At 47.9% G+C, this 22,486-nt stretch overlaps 1 long non-coding RNA gene across 3 annotated transcripts in view; it reads right to left on the bottom strand.

Annotated features, from left to right (window-relative positions):
• Positions 1-17,437: 17,437 nt before the first annotated feature.
• The window catches only part of LOC135919712 (uncharacterized), a 103,090-nt gene continuing 98,041 nt past the window's right edge, over positions 17,438-22,486 (bottom strand). For all 3 annotated transcript variants that reach the window (XR_011512320.1, XR_010570037.1, XR_010570035.1), the window contains exon 3: positions 17,438-17,607. This is a non-coding gene — a long non-coding RNA (uncharacterized lncRNA). The remainder of the gene's footprint in view (positions 17,608-22,486) is intronic.

The following is a 22,486-nucleotide window of genomic DNA, read 5'->3' as shown; positions in this document are numbered from 1 at the left end:
CAGTAATCCTACATATAATTTTCCATGTGGTGCAACTCCATGCCAAGAATCAATACCTCAAGATAAGATACCAACCCATACAGACCTCAGTGAAAAAATGTGGTGTCGCTGTGCAACTCCGAATGAAGTGGTACTCCTCAATGTTTTCTCCGATTCGTATTCCTCTTTTTAATCTTTTAGCCCCCTTCCTCTGTGTAGGGTAGCAAACGGGACGCCCGTCTGGTTGACCTTCCTCTCCTTCTTTTTTACCTTTCCTCTCCCTCTGTACATGAATTAAGTAATTTAATTAGTCAGCGCTATAGAGACGGATAATAAACGCAGCGGCGGCAAGATTCGACAGACACGTTCGTGCGAGGACCAATGCATGCATCCGCTTGTCGCTCGAAACATCTTGCGCTGCGGCAGATGTGGATTCGTTTCTTTTACCTTACCGGTCGCAAAAGCTGTTTCTCGCTGCACAGAAAAGTCAACTTCAACGTTCCGCAAAATAGTCCATTGATGCGCTATGAAGCAAGCGCGTTCGGTATACTCGCACTCGCGCGAAGGTATAAATATAAAGCGTATATCATGTGTAGTGGAACGAGCCGATAACAGAGTGAAGCCGTGTACGAAAGGAGTGCCTCCTCCCTTTGTCCACTTCCATTTGTGCATGTCCGCTGCCCTGTTTTTCGTTTCAGTATTAAGCGACTTGCTGAGCAGTGAGAGCAAACAACGTGACTCCTGTCCTCCCCTCAGCAGTAGACGGGAGGGCGTGAGCGCGCACTGTGCAGTAAACGACGACGCCTTTTGACCACCGTGAACGGCCGTGGTCGTTCGGCCAGAGACAGGTGAAAGCGAAGCGCCCGGCGCGACTGTTATCATTCCGCGATCGTACAAAGGCGGCACGCCCAAGCCGAACTGACTGCGCACGCGAGCGGTGCAGAAGAGGCTAAGGCCGAAGCGCACACACCAGCCCAGCGAGAGAAAGTAGGAGAGCAGAGGTAAAAGAGAGATCATCTTTAACAGGCTCTGGAGAAGTTTGCCCGGCAATCAGTCTGTGGCTTTTTTAACAAGAAAAACGCACACAGCTAAATATTGGTTTAGCCCCGTTGACTGTTCCGATATTACAAGAAGGGATTAAAAAAAGCACGCAAGTTGAGGGGAAGGGAGCACGAATAGTTAATAAGCACGCGGATATCTGTGCATTCGCTTCTCAGTCATGGGTCGAAGAGAGCGGGGCAAGCGTTTGATCGGCGATGGACAGATAGCCGTAGTCACATGCCACGAGACTGGAATGTGACAAACGTGATCTTGTGCTAGAAAGAAAAAAAAAGAAGGATTAGAAAATCAAGAAAACACACAAATTGTGCTTTTCTCGGATCTTGCAGTGGTTCATCTTCGGAAAACATTTCAACGACACCTTATAAGGGGAATAATAAAAGATGAAGGCGAGATAATAATGGTCGGCACAGCTGAGCGTATACTCAATGCAATAGCTCGCGTTCTGCAGTATGAGCGTGAAAGAAACAGTAGACACTGTGTTCTCTGCCGATCAGTTGATTGATGAATTGTGCAAACCGGCATGCGGTGTATGCGATAACTCAAGTCGGGCTCGGCAATGTTCGACTAAAGTTCGACTCCGATGTTCGCGCATTTCGCAGACGCTTGCAAGCAAGCGGGACGCTACCAATTCCATGTCGCTCTCCCGAACGGCGACGCAATTGTGGCGTTAGTGCTTGTCAGGTTCCATGAGCATGGGTGCTCGCGCTCGAAGCTCACGTGAAAGAACTAGTGAAGCGTCAGACGCAGTGTCTTACTTCGCTTGGCGTCAAACGAAACATAAACAAAAGCGCTTCAAACGTTTATTTTCTTGTCTCCTGGAAAGCGTGCTTTGCCGTTTAAATGACTATATAAAGGTGAAGCATCTACTTGTGCTCGGTGGATGCGGTTGTGCAAACTGCGAAAGGATGCTTGAAATATTCTTAACCTGTAGTAGCACCGGAATCGCAGACAGCAACTTTATGGACGCTTTCCAATCAGTGCTTGATAAACAATTTTGTGGATACAGAGCTCGAGCTTAAACTGGGCGCAGGGGTGAGTGGGTTTTTCAGTCCAATCGAAGTACGGCCGTATTTAGCGGCCAGCCGACAAATACATTTTGGCCATCATCGAAATAATGGTTGCATTGATATTTCACCAGCATTGGTGTGATGAACACGCTTTACTAATTAATGAGTACTAATATTAGCTTCCGACATATTGAAAGGTATAGACATAAACGAAAAGATGGAAAGGAGCAGACTTGGCAATTGCCACAGAAATGGGCACGATGCTTTCCTGACTCTTCATACTCCAGGAGATAAAAACATAGAAAGAGAAGACAGGAAATAGAGAATCAAAGAAGGAAGAAAGAAAAAGATGACACATAATACAAACCGTAAAGTAAAAAACAACGACAAAAAAGAGAGCCCGGCAGTCAGGCAGTAGAATAAAGAACATAACAGTGCATCAGTGTAATGACAAAGTATCGTGGTTGTACAGCTATACCAGATTTCAACTGGTAATAAACGTCTTAAGCCCGATCGCGTTTCCAACGAAAAATAGATACGGAACGCTTGCATTTTACCAGTAGCAGTCAACCAACTATAATGTAGCTTTTCATGTGTGAGTACGGGCATAGTGTTGGTTTATCAACGATGATGTCTTTGGTACAGCCAGCTCAAATCTGAAATATTTAACTTACCATGTTGTCATCATGCGATAAACTACGATCGGTTCAATGTTCATTTCGCTCAGCTTTCTATCAGTAGCTGTGCTTTTGACACGAGCCCGAAGAACTCCCAATTTCTTCGCTACCATTTCCTCCCTTCGTTTCGACAGGAGGGTTATCACGCTGTAGATAAGTCAGCTGTTTTTTTTTGTATTTCTTTCTTTTGTTTTTTTTCTCTGCGATTTAACATACCTGTTGTAGAAGCGTGAGCTATTGGGCTAGTTAGTGCGACATCTGAAGGTATAACAGCACTGAAATGCCGATGAAAATTATTATTATTATTATCATTATTATTATTATTATTATTATTATTATTATTATTATTATTATTATTATTATTATTATTATTATTATTATTATTATTATTATTATTATTATTATTATTATTATTATTATTGAAAACATATATACGCTTGACAGGAAAGGAAAAACGAGGAGCCGGCCGGCCACCGCCACCGGAAGGGGCACTGTTACGTTTGACCGGCGGGAGCTAGCGATCTTCGGGGAAGCGATCGTCGGAATGGCGCCGGTAGGTCTGCTGCGGCGACTCGCTGTGAAAACAACAATACGTCAGTCCCCAGCCCGTTGGCGTCACAATGTCTGCTGTGACGACTAGCTTTGTAAGGACCACAATTAATGCGCCGCTTTCCCAACCGAACGACGCCGAGATGTCCACACGCAGTCGGCGGACCATGTATTGTTAGTGGATTCGCCGTCACCGTCAAGGCTTGTTTGAAGCGGTGGAACTTCTGGAATAAGAAGTTTTGTGGTGCCGTCTGACGCAGCTTAAAAGTAGTCAGTCAATGGACAGACGCGGCGGCCATTGACTGCATGGTCAACTCCGGGATGAAGAGGCGCCCGCTCGGGTCAAGCAACGTGTCTGCGAGAACCCTCTCACCTTGGTGCGGTCAGTGCAACCTGTGCGGAAGTGATTTCGTAAACCCTCCCCCTCAAAGGCGGGTTGGCTACGATGACTACGGACGCTCCGTTTGGTCGAACGGCCGTTTTCCCTTACCTAGGGATCTAGGGAGGACAGAGTGTTTATAAGCAGCCATTGTCGGCTCTTCAGTGTGCATTCTCTCTCAGCCATGCTAGAATGATGAACTGTAACGTTCTCATGTAGATACTGTAAATTATATTCCTCGTTCTCGATGAGAACAAGTCTCTCCCTTCAACAACGTCCTCAGCGTGGATAAGTTGGACGACGGCATAGGCCAGCCAACATCTGTTTCAACATAGAAATGAAAGATGGGAAAAAGGGGAGGAATGAGGGAAGAAAGAGCAAGATGACAAATGTCAAAGAATAAATCAGAACACACACAGTACAAGTCCCACATAGTAGGGCCGGTCACTGCAGGCGACGGTACTAGAGAATGTTAAAATAGAAGATATAGTGTCTAAGGTCCTGTCATTTGAAAAAAAAATAAGCTGCAAACTTGAACCTAAGTTAGTTACTTCTACAAAAGTAAGGAGAGCGCTACGAGCCTGATAACGTCGAGACGCGCAGCCACTCGTTTACAAACACGCGACGAGTGTCGTACACCGCAGGCAAAGGCGATGATAGTCCCTCACTATAGCGAAGTGCGCTGCGCAGTGAAAGCGGTACGCTCCAATACCAGGTGCTGAAGTGCCTCGCAGCAAAGGCAAGACGTACACGATGGACCGGCCACACGTACTTGTCTGTATAAGCGTTCGCACATGTTCGCGCAGCCAACCCTCAGATTGAGGATTGAGCCTCGACCGCGAACGGTTCTGCGTTTTTTCCGTCTGTGTTCTTTTCATACCTGTTCCTGTAGCAGACACCGTTGGTGAGGCAGCTGACCACGAAAGAGTAAACAAGCGTGGTTCCCCGAGAAGACGTGATTTTTCTATAGACGCCTCACATCGCGCACGTATTCGAGAAGGTTAAGCAGGTGATCAAAAAGGAAAGAAAAACACGCCCCTAAGGAGGCTTCCGGAGAAAAACCCTAAGCGGCTTGTGGCATGCGGTGCAGATGCGCAGCCGAGCCAATCACGCGCATACGTCCGAGACTCGTTGGGCCCAAGTGCCCGGCGCTGTTGTGGCAGCGAAGCAGGAGGCACGGAAGGAAGGACGAGGGGGGTCGGGGTGGGTAGTGCGGAGAGAGAGTGAGGGGGGGGGGGTTACTCACGCGCGCGCCTGCCCCGTCCGTATGTATACGCCACGCAGACGGCCTCACCGAGCGCCCCGCGGGCAATGCGAAGAAGACGATCCGGGCAAATATCATTATTCACGGCGTCGCAGAGTGTTTGCACGACGGCGCGTGCGACGCGAGCCGCGCTGTCGCTACTGCAGCGTGCGCCGCGCCGTGCGATCGCTTTTCTCTCTCAGGATGATTGCGGCGCGCGCCGCACTTCGTCTTCGCTCTCTCGGTTGCTTTAGTTTATTTATTTTTTGTTTCTCTCTCTCTGCGCCTTGACTGCGCCAGTCTTTTGGTTTCTTCTTCTTGCTTTCGTTAGTTTTTCTTTAATCACGGATGTGTGTCTCCTTTGTATAGCACCGTTCCTTGCTTAGCGCTCAGCGTTGCCGGCGGTGCTCTTTCTTTACGCTATCTCTCTCAGCTCTCCCCCCCTCCCCCCCCCCTTCTGTCTTTCTCTCGTTGCGTGTTCTCAAACGCTCATGCGATATCGTAAGCCAAACACAACCACAGAACAGATAGAACACGACAGACGGTTGAAACGGTATTTTCGTCTCGACGGGTTGTATGTGTACCTCTTCGTGAGCCCATATGCCTTCTTTTTTTTTTTCATGTTCCTGCTCTTCATAGAGTTTTGCTATCCGCGTGTGTTAATTCAGGCGGTTTTCGTCCTCATTTGCGTACGTGCTTATTGCGGACACCAAACAGGAACACGAAAAATTTAAGTACTCGCGTTCAAATAGCCATTCGGTAATCTCAGTGTTTACACTGCGAAATACAAATCCACCCCCCCCCCCCTCTTTCTTTTTATTTTTGGTCAATTTTAGAGGCAACGGACGGTTAGTAGGCTCCCAAGATAGCAGGTTTCTGCTACGTAAGCTGGAAGTTGAAAGCGCGAGAAAGAACACCTTCAAGGACATGCTGGGAAATATAATACATAGGAAAAGAAAATGGGAGTACCGGTGCTTATTACACGGCGAAAAGCAATAAAAGCAGAAATGACGAGAGTTTGCTTTGAGGGACAAGCACGGTTATGTTAATTTGCAAATCGCTTTCAGGGAAAATGTAGGGAGGGCTTGTTCGGGAAAAGCAGCCGGTTCATCAGACGTAAAGGCTTGACGTCGTAAGCCAGTCAATGTTATCTTATCATTATTTCCCGTGAAGGAATGAATACCGGTAAATCAAACATATGTCATCGATTCACTCTGAAGACTCTCTGCCTTTCAAAGGAATAGCAAACGCAATATGTCTAGCGTGAATTCTGCACAGGAGTGTGTTGACAGAAAGATGGTTCTTTTTTCTGGCTGAATGTAGCGCAAGCTCAGAGAGAGAGAGAGAGAGAGATTAGAAGTGACAAGCGAGCTTGAAATTTATGCAGCAATATTTCTTGTAAAGCGCTTGTCGCCATTGCAATCGCGCCAGAGAGTGATGTTCTAAATTCAGTCGTATCTTTAACGTTGAAGAAGCTTTGTGGCTCTTCTCTTTTAATTCTAGTCCCCATGCGACTCCTGAACAAATGTATCGGATGCTAGCAAGCAGTAAACAGCTTTACTTCATTATTATTCATTGATACCGTAAGTGATGTTGAATAATAGAATAATATGTGAGATACTTATTCAGCAATAAAGAAAAATTTGCGTAGGAATATAAGAAAGACAACCACCGGCCATTCATTGTGGATACTGCTGGTGGTGGTGGTAGTGGTGGTGAAAACCTTATTTTCTTTTTCATTTTGAAGGGAAGGGGATAGAGGGATGTGACATCCTCCCCCTAGGCTTTCTGGGTAACACTTAAGCATCTTCTTTAGTGCAAAAGCACTACTCGTCTACCAACCTGGATTTCGCCTCTGTCTGTGTGAAGCCTCTTCATACGCGCGTTTCTTCACGTGCGTTTCGCGTGCACAGCCTCTTGTTCTTTTCAAGCAAACCCTTGCATGCGTATGTTTGAAATAAATATGGAAAGTGATTAGGGATCGTCGTCGGAAATGCTTAAAGAAGAGATTCGTCGCGCCAAACGCAGCGAGCAAATAACGAGCTCGGCGACAGAGGCAGCGGCAGTCGACCGACGAAGAAGCTGTGACCAAGCGATCGCGTCTGCAGCAAGTTGTTTTGAAACAACAACAACGACCACGACGACGAAGCGCGCCAGCGAAAGTGCCGAAGAACGACAGAAGCGATTGCAGAACGACAGATTGCACAAGCGAGCCAAGCGCGCTGCCGAAACGTACGAACAGCGACAAGCCCGACTAGGCTGCGGACGTTGCCTACCAGCATCGCAAAGCCGAGGAACAATTATCTTTGGCAACGGCTGCGACGGAAAACTTCAAGCAGGATTTCATCGACAACCCGTTTGGCTTTGTGTGTTCAATATGTGACAAACTGAGGCACAAGAAGGACTTGGGACTGCATCACGGCCCCCATGTAAGCGACCCTGGCTCTGGCCCTTTGCCGACGTTGAAGAATTCTCTTCGTTTAAGGTGTGTAGAATGAGTAAGTCCTCGCTCGCCTAAAGTGCCTTTGTACTCTGTGAGAAATGGGTATAAATATCCGCCTAAGTCTTTCCACCTCCCTCCGCTCAACTGTAACAGCGGAGCGCATTACTTTCCCTCGCACACCCTTCATGCAAATGCGAAGGCTGCTCTACAACGCTGGCCAGTACGGCGTGAAGTCACAAAACAGTATTTGTGCAAGTCTGTAATCCTCCTCCTCATCCTGTGTCAACCGAGTAACCATGTATGCATTATGCAACCCAGTGTGCATTACTATGCGTATCATGTGTGCAATAAAACAAGAGTTTAACAACTACGTCGCGACTGCAAAGGATTTAATTAGCAACCGGTCAAACAACAGCCTAGCAATGACTAACTTGGAGCAAGAAAATGGCTAATTTGGTCCGTGGATGGCGCAGCGAAAGCGTCGGTAATATTTTTTCTCGCGTAATTTGTCCTAACGTAGCAACCTCCGACGAAACGCTGAGTGACGCTTTGAGCCAAATAGAGAGTTCGGCGCTGAGAATACTTCTACAACCATAAAACGATGTCCACTAGCAACGACAGTTCATTAAACTGCGTATTCAACAGTGGTCCTCGTTCACTTACTTGACGATCCACCTAGACTCCAGAATGAACGCTCTCCGTCAAGGGCGTTCCAACGTGCGGAGTCTAGGAAAAGCTTAGAGCAGAGCATGGCTTGCGAGTGCGGGCATAAACGTACCGTAGCATATTCAACGCACATACACAACCTGGCCAGAACCCGGATACCTCATTGTTACTCATGCTCGGCGCTATATGCTCGAGCCGGAGGCACAAACGGGGTAATTGTGTGCTCTAGCTTGCGGGACTCGTGTAAGTCATTTTGTACATTTAGTGGGCGGTGATCAAGTATCAGCGCAGCGCGAAAAGCCGCAACCATCTTTCCTCCGGTTTATGTTTCCATCGTTAGAGAACTGACAGGCCGACTTCAGCGACGCCGATGATAACATCGTGCGGCAGGCGGGTGGAGGAGTTGACTCCATCAGCCTCAAATATGATGGCAGAGATTGCTTCGTCAACCACGCAGGCGCGGTGCACGGTTCGGTTCCCTAATCAACGCGCCCCGAAAGGCGGCATAAAAGAACACGCCGGCAACGAGCGTGCAGCCTGCTTTAGAAAAGGGAGCATACATACACTCGCTGGACGGGAAACTGGGTCTGCAGTATTGAGTTACACCGGCAGTGCGTATACACTCACACAGCCGGGCGCCCGGCCCATGCGCGGCGAAAATAACCTCCCGCCACCCCCGCGGCAATTAATCCGCATCCATCACGCATCACGCATCATCGACGCCCGAACAGAAGGCCACCAAGGCGACGCGCATCACTCAGCAGCGGCGCGGGGGCAGTCAACGGGCCGCGCCAAGGGTATTGGAGGCGGAGGCAGGGGGGGTTGGGTTGGGAGGGGGGGGGGGGTGCACGAGGAAGGCGAGCGATCGACGCACAACACGCGGCGCACCGGCGGCATTGAATCGTGGTGTGTCCCGTCCTCTGTCGCAGCATGACTCCAGGCACGACTCGGTCCCGGGACGGGGCGTCCCGCATCGAGGAGGGCGCGGTGTCCGGGACCATATGGCGCGGGCGCGTAATTGACCGCTTCCCTTTGCGCTACCCTATCCCTCCCCGTACACAGAGAGGAGAGGGCTGCGCAAGGAGCGCTCCAGCGCAGTTTACGAGCCGCGCAACAGCAAACACGACTCCGGCATCCCACGAGAACTCCCTTGGCGACACGCACTCGGCCCCGTTGTGCTAACGGGAGAAGCTTGAGAATCGGGCTATTCTGCGTCCCCCTAAAAATCATTGCCCCCTGTCCCGACAGAGTGGGTTGTCTATGCCACTAGCGTTGCCAACCAACAGGAGCCAATTTCTGGTCGTTTCCTTAAACGAGAGCTTCCATCGCTTGTTCCTAAATTTAATTAATGACCTGCGTACGCTACCACCACTCACTTCTAACTGAATTAATGTCTCTGTAGTGTGAATTCTCGATCCACTTTGGTGAACGGGACCAACCGAAACACAAAAGAAAGGTAGAGGAGGCATTCCTGACTGAGGTAGACGGCTTCGATGGCGACACTTTGATATACATACCGTAGAGGACACGAGGCAGTAAAGTCTGATAGCCCATGATATAATTAGAATCAAAATCGCATAAACCACTGCACTAGCTCCAGTTTTTTGTTTTGTTTTTTGTCAACAGAAACGTCACTGCACAACTAGACGGGACTTGTACACTCCGTCGAGGTGTTTGAACAACAGACGTCTTACTCCCAGCACATATTTAAGGTGCTTGGCGTAAGTAGTATGATGAATATGATGAAGTCTAGCAAGCTGCAGCCTCCTGTTCCCTTTTCAAACGTCAAGGCTGCGTGCGCTGCAACTATTACAGCGCGGGTTACCCTTGGCAATTGTACTTAGCGTACGTTACATGCTGTTAGGTAACTGAGATGGTTTTACTGTTCTTTTCCAGTGGCTACCTTCACCCGACGGCGTAGCAGGCAGCGATGGCGCTGATGTTTTGCGCGCAAAGCCTTGCAATTCAGGCCAACCACGCTTCTCAGAAGACAAAAAAATAATAATAAAGAGAGAAGTCACGAAGCAGCTAGTCCTAAGTCATTTCCGTTTGTTGCGGTCTCCACCACACCAACATTGTGCAGATAAGGGAATTAACAGAACTGAAGCCGCGCTCCTCTATCGCATCCGCGCAGGGTCGGCGCTAACTCAAGGGCGCCGGTGCAGGACCGGACATAGCACATCATCGTCGTGTGTGCGGTTTCAGGCTCTTGGTGGCATCTGCCATTGTTTGTTAGAGTGTCGTGAAGTTGACGCATAATGTAAAGTACATGTTAATACATAGATGGACTGAAGCGAAAGATAGTCCTACACTCAAGCGCAAACGAAAAAAATTTGCTCCCGTGAGGGCACTGCAGATTTACGAGGTAGATGCTTCGATTCCTCGTAAAAAAATTCCTTCTTGATGCACCATACAGTGTGAAGGGTGAGCCGCGGTATGGGTTGCCGTAAAACGGATGGCGCGCAATCTGTCGCCGCCTCGGTTCAAATACTGTCTCACCATCAGTATTCTCTCGTGTTACTGCAGATAAAACGTGATAGGTTTCAGACCTGTCTACACTTCAATGTATACCGCTTGCGTGAAGCAATCGCCTGCAACTTTTGCAAGGCTATGTCCTCCTGCAGCAAACAAAACCCGACCATCCTGATATAGAGAGAGGAAACAGTTTTGACCGTAGTGATCAGAAATGTCTATTCGAGGGTGATAGGCACGATTCAGTGCCCCTATAAAACCTTAGTTAGACAAAATGCGTGAACGTGGAATTCAGGGCAGTCCAACATGTCGTTCGTGACTGCTTGAGCAACATGCCAGCAAAGAAAGTTTCTATTTGAGGGGCTGGAACCGCGCGTAACAGTCGCGTGCCAAAGAGCAGTGAGAAATAGGAGAAAAAAACATGGGAAGGTTAATCATAGCCAATATACAGTTGCTCTCTACTCTCTAGTGTACAGTGTACTTGAGGAAAATTATACATATAAAGATGACGAGATCAAAAACTGGCTGTGGCTTAGCTAAGGTTAAGCCCAGGATGCGAAGCATACTAGCCTTTATTTTAACGCGACAGCGTTAAGGAGCTCGTGTCGCAGAAAAGCCGGTGTCGTCGGCGTCGGCTCAGGCGTGCGGCGCTTGCTCAGGCGCACATTTCGTTGTCGCGCCGAACGCTGCGTTGCTCGACACTCACCGCGTCCGATGCGGGGCGCGTAGTCGCTGCGCCGTAGCAAAGCCACCTAGAAACAGTCTCTGTAGCACGCCGCAACCTTCGCTTCTCATTCCAACGAGCAGCTCTGTCTCCAGGAGGCATCTCACCTCGTGAGTGTCTAGCAGAGGCAAGCGCAGCTGCTTATATACCGCCGCGACGCCGCGAGCGACGGCGCGAGTTGGAGCCCCGTTTCTCCTTTGTCGTGACGTCACGGTGTCACGTGGTCAGCCTTGAAGGCGACGCCGCGAGCGACGGCGCGAGTTGGAGCCCCGTTTCTCCTCTGTCGTGACGTCACGGTGTCACGTGGTATTGAAGGCGACACCGCCGCGCCTGAGGAGCTGCAGGGTTGAGCTCTAGTAATTTGCTTCGCATAAAACGAATAGGACAAGCACTGAGGGTGACTACTGAGAGAGAACAATTTAAAGCCACAGACCACAATTCTCGCTTGTCCAAGTTCATCCCCAGTAGAAGCTACTGCAGAGGGGAGCCGGGGGAGGGGGTGAGGGGGGATTATCTGCTGACCTCCAGCAGAGCAGATAATCCCCCCCCCCCCTCCTTCTCATCATCCCGGCCCCTTCCATGAAAAGAGAAACCTACACTGACGCGTCAACCGGCTGACACACGACGCTACCTCACATTCCTCCACCGATGTTGAATAGCACACTTTTCTTTTCATTTCTCCGCTCTCGCCGCTAACATACCCTCGGTCGTTGCCTCGACCACCCTAGACCGCCTTACCATCTCCCCTTTAAAAGAGCTGTGCCTATATATAGGCCGCGTGCACCGCCTATAGAGGCGCCACTGATAGCCACCTAGCGGGAGCTTCCAACAATACGCGTGGGAGCAGTAGCAGACGACAACGCTTTGCAGCAAGGGTGACTGAAGTTCGCGGCTGCGATTTTTCCTTTATTCGGGCGCCAGACTGCTTCTTCTGCGGTGACAGCTGTAGGGAAGACGCAGACCTCTGTGGGAGCGGGTATGAACAGGATGTTACCGGTGTTTGGGGCAACATGGTCCACATACGCGCCAGCTGCGTCCCGCAGACAAACGCCATGAAGACCATTTACATGAAGTGGAGCTCATGTAAACTTGCCGACAAATTTTGTTGACTAATGCGATGTCTCGACCGTGTTTTCTTTTTTAAATTCTACCCTTGCCGTAATGCTGCTTCTGTACCTCAGTAATAAGCACCCGTCGTTAGTGCAGACTTAGATAACAAATCCGCACGGTGCGATGTCTGCATATGCCGTTGTGATTTTTCTGCCGATGAATACATGTGACGCCGCCGAATAAGTGTAGTGAAAGTCGCCTGAAGAAGAATAATTGCGAATTTATTGATAGAAACGCGTACACTATATAGTCAACGAAGCCACTAAACGCAGGGGTAATAAAAGCGCGTGTTAGCGCTGTACCGCCGATGAACTGCCGTTCGCGCTGCAGTTTTTGCAATTTTAATTTCCCTAAGGGAGCTGCTTGGAGACGTACAAAGCTATAGTCTGACTAACTTTGCAGTACTTTTTTTAAATGTTACTAGAGAGAGGTGCCACATGATATATTTAAAGGCAGAGCAGCGCCAGTCAAATTAGATCCAGCGCTGGCGGCAAGGCCGTGTTTAGTCGTGCGCGGCGTAAGCATAATAAGAAACAATTCAGTTGAGTACAAAATTCACTTGCAAGAAGCGACTACGTTGTGAAACAAACAAATCACTCGGCGTGTTAAGTCTGCTCAGAAAGCATCAAGGTGTGATGACTTACCAAACGTGACGCGAACTATTCAGCGAAAAATGGATCAGCGAAAAATGTAACAAAAATACCATATGCAGCAACTATTAGCGATTCTCGCCCTGAGCTACCTATTTTCTAAACACATTTCCCAAAAAACCACAATATCTAAGATGCCCTCGGGCGAAATGAATAAAGCTGTTAAAGAAGCACTTGCTTGGTGTCATTCCGATAAGACACAGCGTGATTTATACCCTTTACAAACGAGGCAGGGTGAAAACCTCGCAGCTCAAAAGAATCAAGAGTTATGCATGAAGCAACTAGCAACAGTTAAACATGTGCGAAGCCACGCATAAAATCGATGTAAAAACATAAAGTGTGTGACAGCTGGTGCGAGGATTTACCGGGCCACATAAAACTAACAATTTCAGTTCTTGCAAACTTCTGTAGCTTTAACATACAATACAATGCGCTCGTGCAGTCGTGCTGCCTAGCTAGCCCAACGCGGTAAAGAAGCGGAAAACAATATAAGCGGCAAACGGCATTCTGAACTTTAGCGAAATGCCTTTAAACCGCATGTTGCACTGCAGACGAACTTCGTCGCTTACGCGTCTAACTACAATCGAGTAAAAAATAATAATAAAAAAGAAAAAATACTGAAGCGACAAAGGAAAGGATGAGAACAAGAAATTTCGCGCCGAAGCGACGATCCATTGCCACCGTTGCTCCTGCTGAAGAGGCTGTGCGGGGAATAATTAGAACCGTATCACCGGCACGTTTTCGCCGGTATTTGAGCCCCCCACCCTGCAACAATTTTTCTTCGACATTCTTCGGAAGCTTTGGCCATCCCACACATGCGAAGGGTGTTGCCTATTTTGCTCTGAAAACACAAATAAGGCGGAGAAGCACTATCAGCGACGCAACAAACTACGGCGTGCTACGGCGCGCGGCTCGCTCCTCTCCCATGCGTTCTGCGCAAGGCTGCCACCAGTGGCGCGGCCATCGGCGTGCACGCCGCGTTATAAAGCATATGTCGCCTTGGAAAAGACAAGTCCACTTGTCGTATTGGCTTCAGCTTTCATCTTGTTCTCGTTTTGCTCATCAACCTTGGAAGGTAAGTTTGAATCGCTGATGTGAAAAATAAGTTTTTCTTTGTGAAGACTTCTTGTCGCAAAGTAAACATGACTACATGAAAACTACATGTAGAATAAACTTCCTTACTGAACAAGTAACATACTGCGCAAAATAGATAAAGAAGGTCGGGAACAGAGACAGGACAGAACGCGGTGCAGTACGTTTACTTGTTCACTATGAACCAGCTAGTCCGCTACAAAGTACTTCGGAAACTTTCAGAGCTATCCCTGAAAAAATCTAATGTCGGATATATTGGTGCGCAGCCGGGTTGTGAGAATTCGTACAATTTTTCAACTACGGCTTCTCTCATTGCAGGTATAGTTCGAAAAAAAAAAATGTCGACAGCCTTAGGGGTAAGGCTGTTAACACAGGGGTGCCAAATTTTTTTGCTGTCTGCTCAGGAGTCCTTGCATTCCGCCCCCACTGGAATGCAATCGCGGGTGGCTGAAAATGAAGACCAGCGATCCATTTTATATACAGGAGCGGAACGCAATGACGCCGAGCCGCTGGCGGCAGCCATATACGCATGAAGATGCCTCTCCTCTAACCCTTGACATTTGTGGCGGCGCTCGCTAACCTTTTTTTCATCTTTTTTATTGCGGCGACGACTCTTGTACGGGGAACCCGAACGACGAAGAGAAAGTGGAGGAACAACGGCAAAACACACAATCAACGAGGAGTCCTCTTTCATGGCCGGAAGATCCGCAACCGCTGCTCGCTGAATAAGAGACAGTGCGGTGATGGGAAGAGGGAAAGGGGGGGGGGGAGTAACGCTCATCAGCTCATGTTTAATTCTTTCGTATTTGCGATAGCGGATACGCGGAATTAAACAAAGCGGCGGCGCCCGCCTCTTTATTCTCTTCGCCGTTGGAGCCTGCCACCGTCGTTCGATTAACCTTATTATTTCCCGCGCCCTCGTCCCGCGAGCAGTCGCGCGCCGCCGTCCGAAAGAAGAGCAACAGTCGCGGAACACTTGATTTGCTTAATGAAAGCTGCCGCCGAGGCTAGCCTTTTGTTGTGTGCGCGCACGTATTACGACGCCATCGATGGAGCGACGAAACACCGCCACTTGTTTCCATAACATTTGGCCCGAGGTTTCTGCTTGCCGCGCGACTATTTTAATCACAGAGCCCAGCTGTGTATGATGTTTCGCGGAAGACAGTTTGTTGCGCTCGCTCCTTGCGGATGGCTTCGTGCCGCCTTTGCGGTGTAACTAATTCATCGGGGTCGTTGCCAGAAGTAAAGGGCGAGCGATATGTGTTTTTCCGTGGTCACGCTCACGTCTATGCTTTTGTGCCGCACAGATACAAACACACTGAGGAAATTTTGCGATACCTGAAAAATATATCGACAGAGATGTCGAATGGCCATTAGGCCTGAACAAGTTCATATTGACCATATTCCTGAAAGGGTGTTCCTTAAAAGTGTGAGGCGCGTGATCGCACGCTGTGATATAACGTGCGGTGAACACGACCGCCAGTGATTGTATACTCTCTATCTCTATACCTTCCTCGTCGCCCAGCTTATATATTACCGACCCGCATTTTTCATTCTGGCTAACCTTCCTGCCTTTTATTTTCTTTCATCTCCCTCTCTTTCTCCTTTTCTTTCTTCCTCTCCGAGAATCAAAAATCTTACATCTTCTTTTGCAAGCCGCTCTTCGCTATATGTACATTGTAACATTGAACTACGTGATCGTCAGGTACACGCCCACAGAAACCACAAAGCACACCTTTGAATTCGTAAAACGCGGGCCATATTATAGCCTTCATTGAAATTCGATTAACAAAATGTTGCACTCAGAGATGCAGCACTGTAAAGCTTAGAGTGCGAGTAGCCGTTGTTAGCCATAAAGTTTTCTACACGAATTATACTAGCGGGAAATCTAGTGCTGGTGCCTCTAGCAGCTGTACAGACACATAGCTCGGTCAGCATTGAATGGTGGCACAGGGATCTGGCCAAACTTCGTTCTTCTCGCTTCGAACGACCTTGCGACTTCGAAAATTGGTCTTATTCGACAAGATAATGCGTTGTAAATTTGGCCATTCGAAATTGTTATGCTCGTGGGCAGAGTTTTACTGCCTTCATGTGTTTAGAAAAATACCATTGCTTAGAAATTCAGGTACGAAAAGCAGATAAAACGTAAAAGTAAGAACGTCTGAAGCCACAAGCCCAAAGATTAGGCGACTCCATGTACTACCCATAATTCCCGTGCTATTGAATAACCGCATTTAGATAATTTATGGCTTCATCAGTTTGCCCTCAGACTCCCGTCGTTGCAAGCGCTTTGAACCACATACATACCTGAGAATGCAAGGTCGCGTGATAGTCGGACAGTCACGCCAAACTACACATATTTCAGGAATATTTTTTTTCTTTCTGCTGTGGTGCTTGACATTCAACCTTATTCGCTATAACAGAAAACTGTATTTCTCTTAACGCCCGACTTTCGAGCGAGGGACGCGTCATGACTAAACCGTTTCTCGCCAGTCTCGGAGTTCTAGACAAAAAATCCACTTATGAATGCCCAACACTCCTAATCAAACGTATACACGTTGCTTTACAAAGACTACGCAGTGAATCAGGTGTAGTTGCAGACTTCAACTGCGCCTATAATGTGGCTGCTAAAATAAAGGAGTCCATGCGTGGCGCAATATAGCTTTCGGACTGGAGTGGGTGAGAGCGCGGGCTCCGGTTGGTAATCGCGTTACGAGTGAACCAACTCCCTCGGCTCGCGAATGGGCCCGCGGCCTGTTTGTTCGGCCACTTATCCGGCTGCCCCGAACGACAAACAGCGTGTGCTCCGCCCCACCCGAGTTCCATGCACCACCACGAGAACACAGTTCGTGCACCGAAGAGATGCGGACGATCATGAAACCCGCCTTACGACCAAAAATGCGCTAACTGGTGCGCATTAATAGTTGCCAATTTTACCATTTCCTTTTATGTAACTTGAAAAGAATAATTGGACAAGAAGGTCGAAACGGTGCACATTCTGTTGGTTGAACACTGGGTCACCAAGTAGCCCTCACTGAACAATGCTATTAGTTGCCGATGGCTTTGGTAAGTTAGATAGGCTTCGACTAGCCTTTACCAATGTGTCACACTCGTATATATACCTCACAGTGCTTCCTTGGTTTAATATTTTTACGACACCTTTTTTTTCTATGGACTCTGCAGCGGAGGTATCCACGATACAATATCCCCACAGAACACTATATACGATTGAATAGAAGGGAACAGAACCATCACTTCTCCGAAGTTGAGCGCGTACTTCAGATTCGTTGACTGCCATCACCAGCCAATATGCTCACGTTGCATATAAAGACGACATAGAGAAATTCTGTGCGCGTCAAAACAACGTACTATATTGTGCACGCAGTGTCAGTCCCGATGCCAAAACGCTGACGAATCCACTCTCGAAACAACTGCACGCAACTCGCCACAGACGAGCACACGATGTCCGCCGGCGGCCAGAAGCTCGCGTCCACTGGGAGCAGAATACCACGTCGACCCGCTTTGAGCACGTGTCGTCACACGGACCATCAATGCTGGAACGCAAGAAAAAAAAAAAGAAGGGCAGTGTAGCGACATGGACGACTTCCCATGGGCAGGTCGGAGCAAAGGAAAGAGGAACGCAATCGTCGCGTTAATCCAATCTTCTGGTGATCGGACATTTCGGGAAAACAACAGAAAGAACAATTTCGCCCTTCTGCATTACAACGGTTGCCTTCGAAAAACCTGACCTATTGTGCTGTGCTGCCTGCTCGCTCTCTGTTTCTTTCTTGTAAGCTTCGTTCCAAGCATAGGGGTCCTTGAATGCCAGCCCCTCCCCCCCCCCCCCCCCCGCGCCCTCCTTCCTGTCCTGCCTGCATGATGCCTGGGAGGAGCGCGTGGAGTTTGACCAATAGCCGCGGAACCAGCAGATGCTGGGAAAACACGGCCGTTTGCCCCTCCAGCTCGGAAAACTGCTATGGGGAACGACTGTTGGCTTTCACCACGCGTTGTTATCTCAGGGCTGTTCGCCAGGGCTATTGGCATATGGGACAACTGTCCGATTGTATCTTAGGAGGATTCATACAATGCCCGCGAGTAATTGTCGCGAGTAAGAAGATAATTTTTTGGTCTCGGCGTGTATTATTGCTCTCGTTAAGTGCAACAAGGTCAAATACAGAACATCTGCCGCAATTTGAGTTGAAGAACGACGCTCACTTGCACGACTACCACTTCACCCGCGATTTACAACCTGTCTTCGCAGAAACTTCTGTTGCCCTTAGCATCGCTTGAGAAACAAATTAAGATGTTGTCCTGCACTGTCACGATTAGTGCCCCTTTTTGACCTGATGTTTCTGAGCACTTCCGCATAAAGAGCCACCTTCACCGGTTCATTCAAAAATAAATAAAAGCAAAACGAGTTGCCAGCTTTCAGCAGGCCCGTATTCACACAGGCGTCGAACACCCCGTCCCGTCACCGCCACGGCACCGGCGTCCGTCATGAAACAGTGTTTTCTCGTCGGTTTTTATTTAAAAATAGGTCACCGGTGACATTAGGAGCATCGAATAATGTCACCGGTGTGCTATTCTTTGACGAGGAATTGGCGAGAGAACACTGTCTCATTAAGAATGCCGGTGCCGTGAGGCTGACAGCACGGGGAGTTTGAGGACTGTGTGAATCCGACCTAACGCTGACAACCTAACGAGATAAATTAAATTTAAAGGTAAGTATAATGTTTCATCTCATAAGACTCTTTTCCACAACTTTAAAATTTATTCGGCGCCTGCAGAACACTTTGTGTTCTGTATAGATGACCAGGTTATGCAGTATACGCGGAGCAAATGTTAGTAGATAAAACGGGGCCATATTTTCTAAGATGTATTTTCCTCATTCCGCCGAGTGGCCAATTCGTGCAATTACCAAAGAAAGACGTAAAATGAATAGAATTGTCCCAAATTTTATGACAGTCGCAGCACACGGCGAGAAACTTACGCGTGCACCACACGCTCGCGCGCGATGTTGCACGCTTCTATACCTGGCGCACAAACATTCGTGTGCGACTCTCAGTTGTATACGTGCGAGGCCAACGCGTTCACCGCTGTGCAGTGCGCGAGTAAATGCGCAAACTCATCAGTAACTGCATGTATACAAGGAGACGTTGTTGGCTGTTGGAAGGCGCATGATATATACTGCTCTTCTTATAATTAATTGATGAGTCCAAAAGAAATATGCTTTAAGCACAGATCAGAGCAAATACTACCGTAACAGCAGCTCCAAAATTCCCGTACACACACACAAAAAAAACAATTGTTTCTGACGCGTTCGAAAGCGCTCGAGTTATGCTGACGTATATGCGCACAGCGCACGCACAAACGCACACAGAAGAACCGCAGGAACATGACAATGTGAACGAATATGCGCAACACGTGCGCATGAAAATGTTAAAAAGAATGATAAGAATTATCTTTTAAAAATAACAAAAGGGATTATCGAAGTCATCCTTATTGTTTAGTCACTGTCCTTGTGGACGCGCTCTAAATTGCGTGCCCTTGCTGAGTATAAAGCATTTCTCTGTTCCGAACGTTGATGTTGCCTAATGCTGGCTTTCACTGAGCATGCAATCACAGTGCCGTATGTAAAACAGCTCAAGCAGTTACGAGCACCAGCTGTGTATATATGTAACAAAGTATATATATCGTGGCTCTCAGTCCTTCCACTCACATGCGCGAAAATACGTCGTCACCTGGCCTACTCTACCAATGATCTGCCCTAAATATGGCTGCCATGAACTGGTTATCTCCACACGTACACTATAGCGGCCTGCTTTTATTGTCTCCCGTTTTCTTTCTCCCTTCGATGGCGACCCGCCCGACGCAGCAGCGGCGACAAAGGAGACACCGCTGTGTCGAAAAGCGGCGCCAACCGGTCCCGGCACTCACTGCGCGGACAACGCACAAAGCCACACACTCGCACCCGCCCATCCTCTTTCGGTCTCTGTCCCGACAAATTACCCGCACACACTTCAAGCTCATCGATGTTTCAGGTCGGGATATGCACCGCTCGACCCTGTATATGCAGCAGCAGGGTCGCCCCGTTATATGCGCTGGCTGCAGTTCGGTCTGGATCCATCGCGAAAGCCTCTGCGCACACATTTGCGAGCGTATACACTGAGGGGAAAATGAAAAAAAGAAAAAAACTGCGCTACGGGATTAAAAGCATCCTGACGTAATGCGCGCCCTAGCTGCTGCTTAACCAGCGCATCAAAGCAAACCGCGTGTCATCGGGCGCACTCGCCGCTCTTTAGCCGCAAATCCAATGAGTCCTAATCGGCGAGCGCGTGTAATGGTGGCTCCAACATTCGGCCCCCTGGACATGCGGCGCGCAAATCAGATAAGCGTGGTCTGCCGCGCAAGGGTGCGCCGGGGCTCTGGCGCAGAAGACGCGGGACAGATGGCTGACGTTATCCGTGCCGTCAATGCGGTAAGCACTGCGCGGCGCCGCCCGTCAGCACGGTGATCGCGCGGCTGGGCCTGCTCCCTCCCGAATGCACTTCGGACGGGAAAACGAAGAGAAACGCGAACGCGGCGTCGAGCGTCTTGCGCATTTTCTACGAGGCATGTATATACGCGCTGCAAAGGTCTCAGTATATATATAGAAGTGTCGTGGGCTTTATTTTGTACGTTGTCTTGAAGCTCATTTGGAAACTACATCTTTATCTGGACCTAATAGCATATTAAATGCATTTCCTCTATGATATGCCGAATCTCCTGCAACATACCTATAGTTATTGTATTTCGTGCTTCCCTTTCGTGTGGAAAATTACTGAGTGACGACAGCCAGTGTGGTGCTAATTCTGAAGAACGATGATCGTCTGTCTTTAGAAAGATACCGTCCATTCGCAATAACATCAACCTAATGTAAACTCATTGAGCACGGTATTGCAAAACGCATCAACGAGTTTCTTTCCTGAAAAAAAGCACAATAATATATATATATATATATATATATATATATATATATATATATATATATATATATATATATATATATAACCCTTAACATCGTTTCAGATAAAAACATTCCGCAGTTACGGAGCAAGTTACGGTAATGCACAACATCCATCGATCACAACAACCGAAAAGATTAAATTCTTTCTATATTTTAGTAAAGCTTTCGATAAGTTACGCCGCAGTAAGCTAGTACTTAAACTTGAAACAAAATATTATTGGGTTTCACGTTCCAAAACCACGACCTGACTATGAGCAACGCCGCAAAGTACAGGGGACTCCGGAGTAATTTAGACTACCTGAGGTTTTTTAACGTGCACATAAGTCTAAGTACATGGGTGTTTTCGCCCCCGTCGAAATGCGGCCGCCGTGATTCGATCCCGCGACGTCGTGCTTACCAGCCCAACACCATAGCTTCTCCAAAAGTTAAGCTCCTAAACTAGTACAGCTTCATTAGACCGATACTTGAGTACGCCTGCATTGCCTGGGACCCCGACACTCAGTGTAACGTGAATATTCTTGAACCAATCCAAAGACATGCTGTCCAGTTTGTGCACAACAAAATTTGACCATCGACGCTCCAGCTGAACTATTCAAATCTAATGACATACCCTTGCTTAAATTGTGCAAAAAAAGAAAGTACGGCTGGAATTTCCTTCCCAAGTACTCCATAACAAAACCTAGCACTCTACCACTAATATTCATATAAATCTAATATCGACAGGACTAACGCGTCACCATCATCAAAATGCGTTAACACATTAACACATTTAAACGTTCTTTCGTTCCCATGCACCATTGCTGACTGAAATTGCTAGGTCAGTCACTTCATTAGATAACTTTGTGATAACTGTATTCGCATTTCCGAACTTTTCATCTATTTTTTGTGTTAAGATGTTCTGTGCATTGTTCTCTTTCATTTATTTGGCCCTCCCTGTGTGGTCCTCAAGTCCGCAGTACGTATTAAATAAGTAGAATAAACAAATTAGTCACTGTCAAGCTATCCCGATGTCCCTGAATAGTCTCGTTATATCTGATTCATCACGGTGTTAATGAGGCGTTGGTCATGCAAATTAAGCTAGTTGCTCACCATAGCGTGGTAGACCGGGTTAATAAAATTCTAGCGCTTCGATCGATTCCATGGCTAGTGCTGTATACCGACTATGCACATGTCACCACCGGCACGTCGTTTACAGATTCGAAACTGATTGCAAAAATATGCGGGCCACGTACGTGGCAAGACAAACGAATAGTAAGACGACAAAGAGGAAACGAGCGAAATACACGGAAATGATTGTTACGCATTTTCGGACAAAGAGCGAGAATGTGATAAAAATAAATAAATAAATAAAATATTGAATGCCAGACATCGGAAGCGAAAGCGCATGATGCCAGCGGTCAAACATTCCGTAGCACTGAGAGAGAGAG

This window comes from Dermacentor albipictus, chromosome 2, assembly GCF_038994185.2.
Source record: "Dermacentor albipictus isolate Rhodes 1998 colony chromosome 2, USDA_Dalb.pri_finalv2, whole genome shotgun sequence".
In the NCBI taxonomy this organism is placed as follows: domain Eukaryota; kingdom Metazoa; phylum Arthropoda; class Arachnida; order Ixodida; family Ixodidae; genus Dermacentor; species Dermacentor albipictus.
Note: the sequence above shows the minus strand (reverse complement) of the source record. Positions and strands in the feature narration are given on the sequence as shown.